The following is a 14,037-nucleotide window of genomic DNA, read 5'->3' as shown; positions in this document are numbered from 1 at the left end:
GCTCCTGTCAGCAAGCACTTCTTGGCATCTGCAACAGTGTCTGGGTTTGGTGACTGTATATGGGATGGACCCCCAGGTGGGGCAGTCTCTAGATGGCCTTTCCTTCAGTCTCTGCTGAGAAAAAGGAAGAAGGATTGGAACCAGAGGGGTCAGGAACACATGAGAACGCAGGCCACAGAATCCTCTGACTGCGACTCAGGGGCACTTGCTGAGATCAGTGAGCCAGTAGGGGGGTCTGACCTAGGTTCTTCTCATATATGATATGGCTAAGTAACTTGGTGTTCTTATAGGAATCCTAACAGTGGGAGCAAGGACTAATCTGAGTCTTTGGCCTACTTGTGGGACACTTTTCCTCCTTCTGGATTGCCTTATCCAATCTTGATGTGATAGTATGTGCCTTGTCTAAAAAACTTGTTATGCCATGTTTGGTTGATATTCCTAGCAGAACTGCTCTTTCTAAGGTAAGATGGAGTAGGGGATCTGGAAAAGAGAGGAAGGGGGAAGAGAGACTGGAGGGACGGGAGAAGGGAAAACTGCAGTCCAGATGTAATATATGAGAGAATCTGACACTTTTATCCACATTGTCCCAATTTGTCAGCTGCTGTCTGTTAGAGAATTTTATTCCTGAAGTACTTGGGGTACACAGTAATTCATTTAGGAATTCAGAAACATGCATTTACACAATGCCAGTACTGAGCACCTGAATGAACTCTTAAGCTATAAAATGCAAGGATAATTAACCCAAGGAATGAGTATCTTAAAGGATCTCTGACTCTGGCAATTTCCCAGATTTTAAATCTAGTTACATAACACCCTCATCTTTACCCACACATTTATTTCTAAGATTAGGTGGAAGCATGTAAATTGGTATATGGAGTTTTAAAAAAACAATGTGTGGGTCCCCTGAGTTCAAATGATAATACCGTAGACAATTATGATCACTAACAGGAGAGCAGCAAAGAATGCTAAGTCATGAGCTGGAAATAGCAAGTGCTGCAGTGTTGGGTCCTGCATGCTTTCCTTTCTTATGGTAGGCAAACAAGGCCTCCATAGGTAAGACTTTGCAACTGTGACTGCTCATAATCTAAGTTCTTAGTCAAGGAGTATCTTCCCCTGCCTTATAAAATAAAAAAGAACAGCTATTTGTTTTATGCAAATGAAGATCAAGAAAGCCAGGTGCAGGGACTTTAATGTGGGCAATGCAGGTAGTCTTTTAAAGATTATTTCTTTATCATAGAATAAGAATGTAAATGTTTTAAAAGATCTTGAACTCTTTACTCTGTAGGTTTATTGTGACTTTTCAAACCTCCCCACAGCTGGAAGTTTAACTTTGAAACATTATAAAGCAAATTCTCTCTTTTCTTTGTATTTTTTTATTGGATATTTTTATTTACAGTTCAGATGTTATCCTCTTAACTCATTTCTTGTCCCCCACCCCACCCAGGAACCCCCATCCCATCACCTTTCCTCTTGCTTCTCTGTGGATGTATCCCTACCTACACTCCCACTCCCAACTCCCCACCCTCGAATTCCTCCACACACAGTGTCCAACCTTCATGGGACCAAGGGTCTCCTCTCCCACCTATGCCTGACAGGGCCATCCTACCCTACATATACAGCTGAAGCCATGGGTCCCTCCCTAAGGGCTCCCAGGCTGGTGGTTTAGACTCTGGGAGCTCTGGTTGGTTGGTGTTGCTCTCTTCATGGGGTCAAAAACCCTTTCAGCTCCTTCAGTCTTCTTTCTAACTCCTCCATTGGGAAACCCTTGATCAGTTCTATGATTAGCATCTGCCTCTGAATATGTCAAACTCTGGCAGACCTCTAAGGACACAGCAATATCAGGCTCCTGTCAGCATGCAATTCCTGACATCCACATCAGCATCTACCTTTGGTGACTGCACATGGGATGGATACCCAGGTGGGATGGTCTCTAGACGGCCCCTCTTTCAGTTTATGTCCCTCACTTTGTCTCCATATTTTCTCCCTTGAGTATTTTGTTACTCCTTCTAAGAGGACCAAAGCACCCCCACTTGTTCTTACTTCTTCATGAGCTTCATGTGGTTTGTGAGTTGAATCTTGGGTATTTCAAGCTCTGGGATAATATCCAATAATAGGTGATTGAATACCATGTGTGTTCTTTTGTGATTGGGTTACCTCACTCAGGATTAACATAGTAAAAATGGCCATCTTGCCAAAAGCAATCTACAGATTCAATGCAATCCCCATTAAAATCCCAACCCAATTCTTCACAGAGTTAGAAAAAGAAATGCTCAAATTCATTTGGAATAACAAAAAATCCAGGATAGTGAAAACTATTCTCAACAATAAAAAGAACTTCTGGAGGAATCAACATCCCTGACTTCAAGCTGTACTACAGAGCAATAGTGATAAAAATCTGCATGGTATTGGTACAGAGATAGGCAGGATGATCAATGGAATAGAATAGAAGACCCAGAAATGAACCCACACACCTGTGATCACTTGATCTTTGACAAAGAAACTAAAACTGTCCAGTGAAAAAAGGACAGCATTTTCAACAAATGGTGCTGGTTAAACTGGAGGACAACATGTAGAAGAATGAAAATTGATCCATTCTTATCTCTTTGTGCAAAGCTCAAGTCTAAGTGGATAAAGGACTTCCACATAAAACCAGATACACTGAAACTAGTAGAAGAGAAGATGGGGAATAACCTCAAATACTTGTGCACAGGGGAAAAGTTCCTGAACCCATAGTTTATGTTCTAAGATCAAGAATTGACAAATGGGACTTCATAAAATTGCAAAGTTTCTTTAAGGCAAAGGACACTGTCAATAGGACAAAATGGCAACCAACTGATTGTGAAAAGATTTTTACCAATCCGATATCTGATAGAGGGCTAATATCCAATATATACAAAGAACTCAAGAAATTAGACTCCAGATAACCATATAACCCTATTAAAAAATGGGGTATAGAGCTTAACAAAGAATTCTCTACTGAGGAAACTCAAATGGCCAAGAAGCACCTAAAGAAATGTTTAGCATCCTTAGTCATCAGGGAAATGCAAATCAAAACAATCCTGAGATTCCACCTCATACCAGTCAGAATGGCTAAGATCAAAAACTCAGGTGATAGTAGATGCTGGTGAGGATGTGGAGAAAGAGGAACACTTCTCCATTGTTGGTGGGACTGCAAGATGGTGCAACCACTTTGGAAATCAGTCTGGTGATTCCTCAGAAAATTGGACATAGCATTACCTTAGGACCCAGCTATATCATTCCTGGGCATATACACAGAAGATGCTCTAACATATCACAAGGACACATGCTCTACTATGTTCATAGCAGCCTTATTTATTACAGTCAGAAGCTGGAAAAAATCCAGATGTCCTTCAACAGAAGAATGGATACAAAAATGTGGTACATTTATACAATGGAGTATTACTCAGCTATTAAAAACAACAAATTTGAGAAATTCTTAGGTAAATGGATGAAACTAAAGCATATTTCTTAATGTGGTGCAATTATTTCACTGGATGTTATTTTAAGGTATTTATCAAAATTTAACTACATTGATAAAATGATTTTTAACCAAAAAATGTTGCAAAAATAAGAGCAGCATAGCTGGTGTGCTTTAAAATAGATACATACATTTCAGTACCTATCAAACATTTAATAAAAGTTGACTCTTGAGTGCAATTTGCAAACAGAGGATTCATTTAGATATATGTCAGTATAAATCAGGAAGTTCACCAGTTTCCTAAACAACTGTGCCATAATCTTTGTTAGCTCTGTTTTCATGAGGCCATCATAAATTCAGCACATTGTCCTGTCTCCTCCATGTAGTCAGAGATCCAGATCCTGGAAAGTATTGTGATCTACACATACAAAGAAATCCATCTTCCTAGTAAACTAAAAATCTTCATTGCATGCGATAAATACTTCATTTTTAACCAAAAGTTAATAGAAACACATTCATCACACACAAGGACTCTTTATAATGGTGCTTTGTTGGAAACCACCTTGCCTATTGGCCTACACACATGAATATATGAATAGGTGTTCCTTCACCTGTATGTACATATGCAGTTTGCACATAATGTCTATTAAGCTAGCCAGTCTGAGTGTACATCTAGATTCAAATGAAAAAAAAAACATTTTTCTCAATTTGTCATTGCTGATGCATAATTTGATTCTACCTAAACTTGCTAACATCATCCAAATGGAAGGAACAATTGAAATTCATTATTTAAGATTTATCTCCAACACTAAAGGTGTCTGCTAAAAGAAAACCAAAATAAATTATTAAAAATATTTAATCTTAAGTGTTCAGACTTAAAATGACACATTAAAAACAGAAAAAAATGTAAACCTTTCCTTTTTCTGGAATTATACTTTATAGCTGTGTATTTATTGAATGCATTCACAGGCTCCCTTAGGATGTGAAATGTATGGAAATATATGTGCATTACTAAAGAAAGAGCTAAATTTATTCTTTCCCCACATCATGCTCCTCTTTGCAGTAGAGGTTTTTAATTCAATACAGAGCTAGAATGAGACGGAGTCAATTTCCTGGTCTATATGTGTGACAAATGCTGAAAGTGGCACAAGATTAACAAATTAGCTGAAGTATAGATTTTAAAAGATGTTGCTCTGTGTTTCTAAATCAAAATTCATACTTTATTTAAAATGAAGCCTTCTTTAGAATTCAACAATAAATAAGATTTTACTTCTCTGTATTTAAGATGAAAAGATATTAGAAATTTTAAATGAATATTTTTATTGATGGAAAACTTGCAATGATGATATATTTACAGTCTTAAATTATTGTAATTATTATGTAGTATATTGGGATAATAATCCTAATATGTGGTTTGCTAAAGCAGAAAATAGTGTTTTCTAAATAACAAGCTCCTCCAAAAATAAAAGTGCAAAATGAACACTTGATACCATACATACATAGGTAAAAATATAAACTATGTTTTAAAAAAAACAGGTACCAGGCAAATACACTTGCCTTTCTAATCACATTTGGCAACATGAGAATATATATATGTGTGTGTATACACACACACACACATACACATATATATATTTCCAGACACTTGAAACATCTAGGACAATAAAAGCATGCAGCAGATATAGAATTATTTGATTTGGGAGAAATGGTTATCTTTAATATACTTGTGCACATGCATTTATTCCTACTTTCTGTTGAGTAATTTATATTTTGTGAATGGTTTTATTAAGAAGCAAACTTATGGTGTTAAACAGCTACATAAAGAAGACAGTCTGAAATACATGTTTTGAAATCGGCTCCCTCATACATTTTAGGAACATTTCTGTGGTCCATCTGAATTGTTTAAACTAACATTCAATAGATATAATAGCATTTAAAGCAAGCACAGTCTTACTTCTTATATCCAAACATGCTAACATGCTTGAAATTTGAGAAGATCATATACAGTTGAATGACTAGAGTCATTCAGGCTCCTTACCCATATCTGTTCATGTGGGCAGGCGATGTCACAGAACAGCAACAGAAAGATCAGCTCTGAAGAACAAAATGTCATCACCTGACAGCAAGGGCAAAATTGAATTTTAGTATTAAATCAGTAAAAATATACCATTAACTCACTTCTTATTAGTTTACTATCTTTTTAAAAATACAGTGCCTGCTGTAACTACAAATGTGTGCAGAAGCATACAGGTTTGTTTACATGTTTAGTGTCAACCTCAGACTAATAGCATGTTTTCCTTTTTTGATGTATGCTATGCTATTTTACATATCTGGAAGCTACTTTGGGCATCCTTAATGAAGGACAAAGAAGAGCAGAAATTAACTGACCACCAAGACAGAAAGCGCTCTTTAAACTGCCGATAAAGTTAGGTGCCTTTTCCCTGGAGCATCCTGTTCAGCGTTTGGATTTCTGTGGAGATTTGACAATGCCTGTAAAAAGGATGCCTTTTGCAGCCTGCAGCAGCATCTGCTTCTTACACTTCAATCTCATCCCTGTTTGGATGCCCTACAACACACGCACTTCTCTTTTGTCTATTATCCCAGAGTGCTATTCCCAAATATTGACATCATCTACTTTTATCAGCATTAACTGCTCCGCAGCTTTCCAGGCTCATGCTCAGGTCTATTTCTTCCTATTGATTATCTTCCTCACTCCAGCAGGTAGCTAGCCGGCAAGGCTGTCCTGAGAAATAGCTTCCAATGACTTTATACGCACAATTTACACGGAATTGTTTAAAGAAGATATTAGCCTCAATACAAATCAGTGAAGCTCATTTAGTCAATACTGCACGATTCTGCCGTTGGCCCCCTGTCACATGTTACTCCTTACAGTCAGCTGCCGAACCCAATCTGCACATTAGCTGTAGTGTTTGGTTTCATATTAAAACCAAGGCAAGCTTTTTTTCGCTTTTGCTTTTCTGTTTGAAATCTTTTCAGTGTACTTTTACATCACCTCACGAAGCCATGTGATAGTAATATATTTTGAAATATAAAAACCTGAGATTAAATGTTTGATTCTTGACAGTGTTCTTAAATATAATAAATTCAAAAGGAAATACTGTTAAGTTAAAATGGAGTGTTTTTCATTAAGTCCAATCAAATGGTAGACAACAAAGGATCTTTTATTTGAGAATATGAAGTGAAAATGAAAACCAGAAAACCTTTACTAAGAAAAGGTCCAGTCAAATTAGGTTGGAAGGAGGTCTCCAGATTGAGCCTGGGTATTTCTTTTGCTAAAAGTGAATTAAACTAAGATATGCTATGAAAAAAATATTTCACAATGAAGCAAAATGTAATGCTTTTTGGAGATGAAAATAAGGGCTAAGAACAATTTTCTTTGAAAATAATTCTAAAGAGAGATCACATATGAAAAATATTGCCACAGCATCCAATCTTTTCTTATAATCATAACAGGAAAATTTTCAGGGTAAAGTAACCCCAGCCCCTCTTCCTCTCTGCTAGCAATGCTGTAAAATCAAAAAGCAGAGTGTACATTTCACAGTAGCCCCCACCTTAAACTACTAGTTTATGACAGCTAATAAGATGATATCCAAATGTTGAAAGCAGGAAAATTCAAACTAAAATCTAAGTGTGAAATTTAATATAGTGAAATAACTAGGCAATATTATACTGCTCTGAGTGTTTGTGCAAATATTGCAAAATGAACTGCAAATACATTAGAATTGTTTAGGGACTGTGCAATACTTAAATGAAGGTTTGCATCTCAAGGCTAAGATATGAAATTTGGATCTTTATCTCTATAGTACTAGCTTATACTTTTTTTTTTTACTTGAAAACAGCACTAAACATCAAAAAATGCAGGCATGTGTACATTAAATCTGCTGGCAAATTTCTTTGCAAACTGAAAGAGACAAAAAAAGAGAAAGAAACATAATGATTAAAATAGTACATTTTTAATATAATGTACCTCAGAACTCTGCTGGCTGAATTAACAGAAAGCTTTGAGGACAGGAATATCAGAAAGCATACGAATCTTGGCTTTGAAGACCTTTAAGGGCTGCATAAATAAAATTGAACACTTTAAATAAGAGTGTATGTGAAATAATGACATGTTAAAATTAATTTAGGAAACCAATTAAGATTAAATGACATGACAAATAATTGTAAGAATTTCAAGATTTTTGTATTTCTGACTATAAAAGGTTAAAGATGATTTTTATGTGACCTTTGCTTTCTTTTCTTTTTTGCTCCAAATATCACTAGTTGGTAGCTGGAACTCTGAATCCTAGGTAGAAAAGACATTATCAAAGATGGCCAGTCTATCCTGATTGTCCATCTTCTCACACATTTACTGTGGGCTGACACTCACATAACAGCCTTTTTTATCACAAAGATTCAACAAAGAACAATTCAGGTACCGAGGGAAAATCATACTCAAGGAGAGCGAGAAATGCTTTAGCTGCATATTCAGGCAGTGTCAGTGTAGGCATGGCCATCAGAATATTTGTGTGGAGCAGCACTTTGGAAAAAGCCAACAGTATTTTGCGTATGTATCAATACATGCACACATTGTATTCAATGAAAAATACAAATTCCACCTCACACACACTGAGTGCTAAAAACTTAAGCTTTTACAGTTTAAAATATTCTCTGATTAATATGTACTGATATGAAGCAGTAAGTTCCACAAGCTGAAAAGACTTTCTGCTAGTCCATTTGTTATATTCTTCTTAAATAAAATCACTTATTTATATGTGCACTTAAACATGAAAAACTCTGAAGAAGAAAATGTTAGCACAAACCATGACAATGAATTTACATGAAATTCAGAAACAGGAACAAAGAATCCAAACACTTCAGGTAAATGAAAATAAATATTTTCCCCAAAGAATCCTTATAATAGCAACAATATCTTAAGTATAAGAGAGTGGTGACTTCAAATTATGTCAAATCATAAAATTCTTTTTAAAAATTACAGTTTACATTTAAATTATACTTTGCATTTAAATGACTTTACATTTATATTTAAATGACAGAGTTTTTCATTGCTTCATTGTGTTTAATATATGAGAAAGATACTTTTGTTTCTCAATTTATTAAGATCCATTTATAGACAGATAGGATTATAATCTTCACGTGGTTACAAACCTTGTGAGTATTAATGTTTATGATGTATGTTAAGGTGTGATAATAGCAGTCTACAAAGACTATAGAAATACAGGTGACTCCAAAAGATGATCACTTGACTACATTAAGAATTTCACCACGAATCTAAAAACTTTCCAGTGTCTCTCTTTGGCAAAATGTAATTAGTCAGAAAAAAAGCTGTACGCCAAAATTAACTTCATTAACTTCAAATGATGTATGAGATTTTATCTTTTTTAGAAATAGGAACTTTGTGTATTCACATAAACACACAGATGCACACATGCATACAAGCATACTCACACACAAGCACACTCACAAGCACACACAGAATTTTGTTAGGTGACTTTCTGCTTTTATTGCTTAGCTGAAAATGAGCAAATGAACACACTATTGTGATTATTCCATGGCTTCTATGTCATTACATAGCTCTTAAACTATGTAAATATTTCAATTAATCTTACATATTTACTCATACATGTGTTGTCATTGTTTTATATACTAAGAATATTTTAAGATATGAACTAAAAATACACCTATTCAAATTCAAAGATACATATATTTATTTCAAAATACATAAACAAGAACACTAGTTGAAATTTATTTCCAATATTCTACTTCTACATAATGAAAATAAGTGTAAGTTGAAGGCAATATGAAATAATAGCCAATATTAGCCCACTTGTACATAAAATAACTTTATCCATCTATAACCATACATAAAAAGACACATATCACATATTCATATATTCTCAATGTAGAATAAACAATAAAACTGTTTGTATTGTCTCTCTCTGTGTGTATGTGTGTGTATGTGTGTAGAGAAACGAAACAAAATATCAGTATCCTTTCACAAACATATAAAAAGTCAGAAATTAACTTCTTTGCAATGAATATGAAGTTGTATAAAATTTGTAATTTTCATACATCACTGGGTCTCCTTCTCTCTCTTGTTCTTTCTTTCAATCTGTATAGAAGTGTTTATAACCAACAAAAGAAAATAAATATTTGATGAAAGAATATCCAAGATACAGATACTTTATAAGTCTTTTGATCAAAATTATTAAGCTAAAATTTAAATCATTTAAGTTTTATGAATTATAAAGTAACCTATTTACAACATGTGCAGGAAAACTACATCTTTAATATTTCCTATAAAAATTCTGTATAAACATATACATTATGATATCTCATTATATTATAAAATGTTCCCAGAGTCTTATGAAATAAGCCTGAAACTGTGATATTGTATCATAATGAAGAGTCTAAGCAAAAACAAAGCTGCTTATCATTTGAGTCAGACACAATCAGGAAACTTCGAAGTTAATTTTTTTCTGTGTATCTATTTGTTTTTTCAGATGTGTCATTTTATTTAAGGAAGGAATAAAATGATGCCAGATTATATGTCAAGAAGTTAGTTACACAGCTACAGAGTACTTTGTATCTTGGTCACTTAGCAGACATTGGATTTGAATAGTAAGAGATTTGCTAATGTCCTTCCTATGATGCTCAAAGTGATGACATTAAGTGCCTTCCACAGGAAGAAGCAGTTTAGACTATCATTTTCATTGTCTGACAACCTGGATTGCAGAATGCACTAATTACATGCAGGCCATAACACATATACACACACATATACATGCATACAGATATCCATACACACACACATATATGGATATATATACAGTCACACATATTTAGTTATACAAAGAAGCATGTATAAACTCTGAGGACAAAAGTGGTGCTTCCATGAAGTTCAGAAGCTCTAGACAAAAACTTCTCTGCACATCTCAACTAGATCTGTTTGCTTCCTAATCCCTAATTTCTAATTTACAAGAAAACACTGACGGTCTTATAATCATAAACTATGACTCAATCTACTTAAAGCAGCTATGGGAGGAAGGGGGAAAGAGGCTAGAAGAAGACTACCCTTTTTCTAGGCCACTAAGGGTCAAGGGCCTAATTATTTTTAAGTATAATCCAACCAACCTCTTCTCATGCTTAGCTGCGCTGAGTGACACTACTTGTGATGCCCAGTGTGCTGAAACTGAGCAGGTTGCTGTCAGTTTAAAAATGACTATAATAAAAGTGACCGTGAAGATGGATCTTGTGATTTTGCGTTTCTAATCAGTCATCTGTGAAGAACACTTTTGCTTTGATTCAGCAGACTGGTGACAGCTATGATTGATAGTGCATGAGGATGAATAAAGGTTATTAACTGTCTTCCTATTAAGCGCAATGTATTACTCCTCTAGGTGTGTCTCATACGTTAAGTTAAAGTACTTACTTAGGTAAGGTCAAGAATGGACCCTATGGAGATAGTATCCATTCAGATGAAAATGACTGATGTGTTCTTGCATTATTTTTTAGTGTAGCATTTAGACTGTATTTAATTCCTTGGTTATTCATTAGTTTAGTGTATGTACTGCAAACACTAAGGGGACAGAAGACTCTGCTGAGTGTAAAGATCTGCATTGAGAGGTAACTATATAGCATTCAGATTATATATATATATATATATATATATACATATATATATATATATATGTGTGTGTGTGTGTGTGTGTGTGTGTGTGTGTGTGTGAGTGTGTGTGTATGTATATGTATATGTATATATATAAATATGATGAACTCCTAAACATCCATATTTTGTATGATTTTTTAAGAGTGTTGTTTTAAAGGAGATAGTAAAATTGTCTTACTACAAATAACTGCTTTATGTATGCAAGGTTCTTTAAATTTGAATCATTCATAAATAAAAAGTTTGTAACAAAAAAAGCATTTAATGTCAATACATCAAAAATTCAAAGGGACTATTAAATTCCTGGGCATTTCAGTTTAAGAGTATTAAGTGATTAATTTTATCTCTTTAAATTTTCTAGCGCACAAATGATGTACACAAAAATGAACATTTTAGTGACAATGTAATACAAGCCCTTCCCTTGAATACTGTGTGCCAATATGCAAATATAGACCCTAAGGTATTCATAGTTTTCTAATCACTTCCATATAGCATTAAACAAAACAATGAAATCTTAACATTTAGTATATATTCGTGTCCATTTACTCTTATGTGTACAGATTCCAAAATACATTGAAATATTTTGAACATTCCACTTATTTTTAAAACCACTTTTATTTACAGGTTTTGTTTTACAAGAAAGCAAAATAAACAAATATATTTCTTTTAAAATATGGTATGCTGTTTTTTCATTATTTTATACTGTAAGCACTCAAGTATAAGGTGATTTAGCCATGTAGATTTGAAGGCAACAATAATTTGGCAGGAAAGTGTGCATTCAAGTTGTAACCAAATTTCAGTTCTGTGATTTTGGAAGATATTCATTGATCAACATTGCACAGTGGTACAAAGCAAGACAATGTCATCTGAACACCCTCAGTGCTCCAACTCGGAGAAGACCATGTCATCCCTGGAAATTGTCTCTTCGCATACCATGAGTTGTTTTCCAGGAGCTTTTATGCCTTTAATTTCATCTTTAATAAACTATATCGTTTAACTGTGATACTTTGATACTGGTATCCATTAAGAACAAAATATAGAACAAGTAAGAAAATCCGACTCAAGATCTCATTGAATTTTCTAAGGCTCAAAACTTGGTCCTCTGTGCGCTTTTCTTCATCTGGCAACGGGTGTCTTCTGGAGCCTTTCCAGTTCTTCAGTATTTTATGTATGCCAACTAAAATTTAAATTCTCACACACCAAAAGGCTTTACTAAAACGTTAGATAAGATACTTTAAAGCTGCTTGTTTACTGTAGTGTTTACGTTCATCCTGCTTACATCCCACTTAAGTGAATTTATGTAAACTTTTAGAATTAATACAAAAATTTCCTCAATAAGACACATGAGATTCATCATTAAATGTATTCTCTATTCTATCCAACTTCAACAGGAAAACTTTTAAAACAGTGACAAAATTAGAGATCCTTGGGGGACAGAAACCCAATGACAACCTTATAGATTCTTTCTATTTTATTTTTATTGGATATTTTACTTTATTAAATTTCAAATGACATCATCCCCTTTTCCCATTTCCCCTCCATAGAAACCTCCTATCACATCCCCCCTCCTCGTTTTTGGTTTTTATACCATTTTAATTACATGCTTATAGATTCTTATACAAGTCGTTGCCAAAGACTTCTGGGGAAAAAGTTTAAATTAAAAACAAAGAACATGTTGTTTATTTCTATAAAAAAATTGAAAAAAGAAAAAAAAAGCCTGTCTTAGTTTACAGATTGTCAGTGAACAATTTAGTTCCCACCTGCCCCATAGTAGACAATGTTCTTCAATACTAGAAAATGTTTGCCTTCCGTTTGGTTAATTAACAGGTTCTTAAGAAAGGGGGGGGGGGGATACAAAGAACAGGTAGGGTTGGGAGAAAGCTTTTTCTTTCTTTCTTTTTTTTGGTCTCCTCTGCTTTTTCCCTTTATGAAAACGAGATCTAGAACTCATGCTACAGACCAACACACTATATATGACGATAAAAAGACAGTTTAAAGTGAAGTTTAGGGCGTTCCCAAGTCTTAGTGTAAGTCACATCTCACGTAACACTGGCAGGTAATAGTAATTCCTTAACATAACATTGTTATCCTTTTGGATCTCCAGAACAAAATACTTCATCAGTGTTGCTTAAGCAAATGACAGACCTGGGAAAGAAACCTTAGGCTTTGGGGCAAATCATAAACATCTCTGAAGCTACTGGGATTTCGTTTGTGGACTACTGGAGCCGAAAGCAGACAGCTTTGGTTTATAATTTACAGAACTGGGACTCCTTTGAGCTACATGCATCTCTATTTCTCCTTTCCCTCTTACAGAACTATTAAGTCGTATGATTGGGCAATAAACAGAGGTGCACAAATGTAGTGTGACTTGGAGGCCACAGTGTCTGTCAACTGCGAGCCCATGTACGTGAATACAGTGGCCACTCTGCTCTTCTGCACATTCTTGCCTGCTGTTGTTGCTGCTGTCATGTCAGCCGGTGATTTGATAGGCTTGTCGGGTTGCCATGGTGTTGACTTCTCGCCTCCAAGGAGCTGCCCAATGACTGGAGGTCTGGGATTAAAGCGGGAAGAGGCAGCGGCCACAGCGATTTTCTGAGGCAGCTGCATCAGCTAGAAGAAAAGGGAAGAGGTCTTTAGCCTGCTCTCCCTCTCGCTCGCGGGGTTCACAGTGAGGGAAAGAATAGAAAGGGTGGCCTGGTGAAACAGTGACCTTCGCAAGCCAGAAGGCACAAGGGAGAGTGGAAGACCGCTAGGGAATAACTCAGACTCACACTGCACGTGCCAAGAAGGAAAATAATCCAGAATTCGTTATTCACACAGAACGTCACCGGGAGGTGGGGGTGGGGGTGGGAGTGGAGGGATTCAGGGTAGGGGAAAAGATGTTTTAAAAGGTTCTGTTGCCTGTCCCCCT

This window comes from Grammomys surdaster, unplaced genomic scaffold (assembly GCF_004785775.1).
Source record: "Grammomys surdaster isolate TR1022 unplaced genomic scaffold, NIH_TR_1.0 63, whole genome shotgun sequence".
NCBI lineage: Eukaryota > Metazoa > Chordata > Mammalia > Rodentia > Muridae > Grammomys > Grammomys surdaster.
Note: the sequence above shows the minus strand (reverse complement) of the source record.